This window comes from Dipodomys spectabilis, unplaced genomic scaffold (assembly GCF_019054845.1).
Source record: "Dipodomys spectabilis isolate Male_0828 unplaced genomic scaffold, ASM1905484v1 ptg000306l, whole genome shotgun sequence".
Taxonomy (NCBI): domain Eukaryota; kingdom Metazoa; phylum Chordata; class Mammalia; order Rodentia; family Heteromyidae; genus Dipodomys; species Dipodomys spectabilis.
Genome location: NW_024870983.1, coordinates 1,358,438 through 1,363,912, shown reverse-complemented (window position 1 = coordinate 1,363,912; position 5,475 = coordinate 1,358,438). Strand labels below are relative to the sequence as shown.

The 5,475-nt window shown below is 32.4% G+C and overlaps 1 non-coding gene across 1 annotated transcript; it reads left to right on the top strand.

The window, feature by feature from the left end:
- The first annotated feature begins 1,165 nt into the window (after positions 1-1,165).
- Positions 1,166-1,269, top strand: LOC122127636. The gene has a single exon (XR_006151229.1). It is a non-coding gene; the product is annotated as a U6 spliceosomal RNA (small nuclear RNA).
- Positions 1,270-5,475: the final 4,206 nt, after the last annotated feature.

The following is a 5,475-nucleotide window of genomic DNA, read 5'->3' as shown; positions in this document are numbered from 1 at the left end:
ACAAATTATTCTCAAACTTGAAAACATTAAAAATAATTCTTTTTTTTTCTTATTTTCTTGGCCAGGAAATCACCAAGACCTCAGTCAGCATTTCTCACATAGGAATTTTCACATGGGTTAGTTAAATGTATATGTAGAGTCCAGTTTCCTGAGGACTCAGTCATCTGCCTAGGAATTCATGCTTGCCTGTTGGAAAAAGAGCTCAAGTAAGGATGCCATTTAAAGCCTTTTAACTTTACTCTTTAGCAGGGTATTCTCCTGCTACTTTGGTTGTTGAGAGTGTTTATAAAAGTAAGCATTCTGTGAGGAGCAGGGAGACACCATATGACTTATACTTATTGAGATTTCCAAGTGACTTGCTATCCCTTGTACTGCATTTTGTAAGTCAAATCTCTCTAAAACTACCAGTTTTCAGAGATAAGAGGAGTGGTAAAAGAACTCTTAGAGACAAATACATCTTCAATATATATTGTTCCAAGTATTCAGTTTAAGGCATATTCAAAAACTGGTGAAACTTTTGTTGGCTGTAATTATGTGTCTTTCTCCATGTGTGCATGTATACATGTGTATGTATATGTGTGTAAATAGTAGCATACATGTGTACATTATGGCTTATATCATCATTTATTCCTTGCTAACAAATAAAGTAAGGAATCCCTAAAGTATTAACAGAAACTGTGTAGTTAAAGTCTTAATTCTTCACTCTGCTTCTTTACACAAAGACTTTGCAAATTCTCATTAATAAAGTTTCCTTAAAATCTGAAATGTACATACTTAGTACATAATGTCTGCTACCGTAAATCTTAAATACTTTGCAGAAAAGTTTTATACCTGCCAAAGAGTCCTATTTTTGGCATATATAAGCAAAATCCCAAAATTAAGCATATTTAAAACTTTTAACAAGCCTTAACACTTGCTGCAATGTTCATTTTGACAGGTTCCTTGTATAGAATAATTGAATTCCTCCTCTTACACATCTCTTGAACTACAAATTTCTGGAATTATTTTGTTTTTGGCATGTCTATCTTGATTTTATTCTTCAATGTGTGCTTATAAAGAAATACATGATTCTAAAATTTCACAATTCTTTTGAACTTACTTTCTGTTGAATTGTGTAGTTTAATAAAATCAATAAAAATTATACTTTATATATAAAAAATGTTCTGTGCTCAAGTTAGCATCACATACACTAACATTGGAACGATACAGAGAAGATTAGCATGCCCTCTGCACAAGGATGACATGCAAATCCATGGAGCTCATATTTTTACAACAACAGATGTTGAAAGGTATGTGGCCACAGGGAATAGTACTGCATTCTTGGTGGGAGTGTAAACTTGTTCAACTACTTTGGAAAGCAGTATGGAGGTTTCTCAAAAGACTCCACATAAAACTCCTCTATGACACAGTAATCCCACTTTTGGGGATTTACCTAAATGATCATAAACAAGACCATACTAAAACTACCAGCACTACTATGGTTATTGTAACATTATTTACGACAGCTAAGATATGGAACCAACTCAGATGACCTCATTAGATGAATGGATCAAGAAAATGTGGTATATATACAAAATGGAATTCTATGCCTCCATCAGAAAGAATGACATTGCCCAATTTCTTAGGAAATAGAAAGACTTGGAAAAAAATTTATTGAGTGAAGTAAGCCAAGTCTAAAGAATCATAGGTCCCATGATTTCCCTTATTTTCAATAACAAATATATGTCTGGGATAAGCAGAAAAGTTCAAAAGATATGTGCATATAACCAGATAAGATGATGTTAAAGAAATTGAACCCCAAGATAGGGACACAAGTTGTTTTTTGTTTCTCGCTACTGTTTCTAACATACTTATAATGTGTGATGTCATTTTTTTTTCTTTGTATGTTTCTCCCCACGTCATAACCCATGTTTTCTCTGTATTTGAAGTTGGTGCACTTACATCTTGTATGTATGCTTCTCTAATTTAGGGAGGGGAAGGGAAAAATATGCTCAAATAGTGATACAGGTTGACCCATTGTAACAATGCGATGCACAAGACACTATGTTGCAAAATGAACTTTACAATTTAGGCAGAGGAAGGAAGGGGGAGGGGAGTGTACTTGTGGAGGTGGGAGGGAAGGGATTGTAGGGAAAATATAAAGGAGGAGGTAACAATGCTTGTTAGGAAATGTAATAGTCTCCTTTTTCATGTAAATCTGACCCTTCTGCACAGTATTATTAGAATAAAAACACAAAAATTTTCTGAGATGGAAGAGTTTATTTCCTCTATTTTACCCATATAATATCGTTAACAAAGAAATTAATGCAGAACACTGAGATGAAGGTGATTTGAATAAATTTGTGTGTGTGAGTGCAGCAGCGCGCAAGCAAACACGCGCATGCATGCGAACACACGCCATGTATGTATATTGGTGTGCTCAGAGTTTAAAATCAGGGATTCAAGGTCTTGCTAGGCCTTTCCTATCTAGATTGGTGAGCTACTATATAAGCTACATCTCAATTCCTGGCTCTTTGCTAGTTAATTAAATATTTTGAAAAATAATTCATTGAAGTTTTTTTTTTTTGGGGGGGGGCTTGATTGGCTCCCAAGTGTTATCCACAGATCTCAGTCTCCTGAGCAAATATTCAGAGTAGATAGGATTATAAGGGTGACCAGCCAGCACAAGGCTTTTAGAATAATTTTAAAAATAAAAGAAATTTTATTTCATGGGATCCTGTTTTATCATCACCTAATTTGAAAGACTTTTGGAGTGATTATATGCCAATTTAATTCGTTTGGAGATTAAAAGATAGTAAGTGATGATATTTAAAAATTTTAGTACTTTTTAAAAAAGAAACTGGAACTGTGGGACAGAAGAAATTTGGCTGTCTTCCGACTTCAATTTGTAAGCTCAGCTCTGTGCATGATAACCAAATTTCACCAACACAGTCTGTGTTGAAGACAAAATGTGACAAAAAACAATCACTATGGGCAATATTTGCTATGCTATTATTTCTTGGACAATATGAATATTGAACTGAGAGTGTAAGAGAATGGAGAGATTTTACCCACTTTTGGTATTGCTGAAAGACTTTTGGAAAATTTGACTCATTTCCTTCCTCACTGTGTGTGTCTTTGGGCCATGCACTTACTGTCTTTTACTACAATTTTTCCTAACACTAAACTGGTAATAACATTAGCATTATAGCAAATGTTATCTTAAGAATTAAGAAAATAAAACTTGTGAAACACTTAACATAAACCTATGAATGAGCTTTGAGTTTAGCCAGCATTCTTTTTTAAATACTAAATAGAATGTGATAAGTAGTACAGAAACCATTACATGTAGTGTGAGCAACCAGAAGTAATATCTATTGGCCATGCTCTGCTTCCAAGGAAGAAAGGTGGATAACTTCTCATGCTGTAAATCAAACAGGTAATCTTATGTAGTCATAGTGTAAAAATATCAGGGACAGAACGATGAAGGAATGTTGTAGACTGAGGTAAAATCCATATGAAAATGTGCAAAACTGATAAAACATAAAAGTATCTGAACAGTATATTGTGTTTTACATCATTTAAGTTACATCGCAAAGATAAGGAAGACCTAGAAGAATAAATTTTCTTTTTGATATTCTATCATAGGTCCTTAGAAGGATGAACACTTTCCTCATTCTTGTAGAGGCATCATCAGATGAGGGGAACTATATTTTTGTTTGCTTCCTTCCGTTTATTCTTCAGGTTGAAATCTGAACTACATGAGACTGAAAGAAACCAAGTGAAATCAGTCATGTAGGCTTTGGAAAGAACAATCAAAGTAAAATAAATAAAATATATATAGCCTTCTAAATTGAGTTATATAGTCTCAAGCATTAACAGAAAATGATTAAAGCAATATCACTTTATTAAAAATTTAAAAATGTTAGGAGCTGCTTAATTTTTTCCTTTCTACTACCTTGAATTAATTATAGATTTTCTATAAAGAGATTAAAGATGAGATTAACAAGAAACTTGATTAAAAATGGACAAAAGTTCTGAATAGACATGTTTTCCAAAAAGCCCTGAAAATCGCCTGTGGATTTACAAATTTGTATTTAATACAACTTTTATGCTTGCTTAATGCTTTGTGAGCAGAAGTCATTAGAGAAATGCAATTCAAAATTACTATGATACTACTTCTTAACTATTATAACTCTTATCAAAAATATCCAAGGAACCAGGTGTGGTGGCAAAGGCTGGTAATTCCAAGTGATTGGAGGTTGGAGTAAAAGGATTTTAGCCTAAGGCCAGTCTGGGATACTGTGCACAGTAAAAACCTGCCCTTTAAAAAAACTCAAAAGGTAATAATGTTGGCTGGCGACACTGTGGAGAAAAGGAAATTTTCTACACTCTTGGTCAAAATACATGTTAGTGTTCTCGTTGTAGAAAGTAGTATGCACTTTTCTAAAGAAATCCAAAGTTGAAATATCATCTGACCCACCAATCGTGTGATTATTTCTCTCTGGGTAACTCATAAATATATCTGTAGTTCATTGTTATTCACATTATTCACAACAGCCAAGATATAAATCGAAGTCCAGTGTTCAACTACAAACTAATAAAGCAACTGTGGTTACATGCACAAATATCTTTTTCTGTTGATCCCAAAGTAATTTTTTTATTATTTTCTTGTTTCCATGTGATTAACCTCCAAATTAGAAATCCAGATATATGATTTAATTTTACCAAAACTATTTATTGAGTATAAGGACCTTCTACTCTCTACATTCTTCACACAAATATGATGAGTCTGAAATAATTAGTCTCTTTTTGACCTATGTTAATATTCTTAACAATGTGAGGGAAATGTTTAAAAAGTAGTATTTGTTTTAGCTTAATTGCTCTGAAGAGACAATAAATGATATTATCAAAGCTTAAAAATGATTTGATTTAAAATTTAGAATTCAGTAAATGGTTTTGACCTCTCTGGTTACTGGAGCCTTCACTACAACCTCATGAGACAATTTATATTGATGAAGCAAAAATCTGAGGTTAAATATTTATGAATAAAAAAAATCATGTCATTCTGAATATGTAGAGTTACATATAAAACATAGAAAATTTAGCTTTTAAATACCTAAATATGCTAGTACATTTAATTGCAGGGTAAGTATTTGTTCTGAAAGGAGATAAAATTGCACTTATTTTGAAATGAAAACTTAAGTATTTATTTGAATAAAAGACAATGTTTAAAATATCACTCATTCAAGAAACAAAATGTACAGTTAGTTGTTTTTCATGCCAATTAGGTTCTCTAAACTTACTACAAATACTAGATTAGTAAACCTAATTCATTGCTTTGTGGGGAAATAGCAATTCCATTTCCTAAAACTCATGACAATAACTTTTTCTCAAACAATTGCTAAGTAACTGTTTTATATTTTTTGTCATGGAATCTTATTCGATAAATTTATATTCATTAAGTTAAATAATTGGCCAACAATATAAATTATG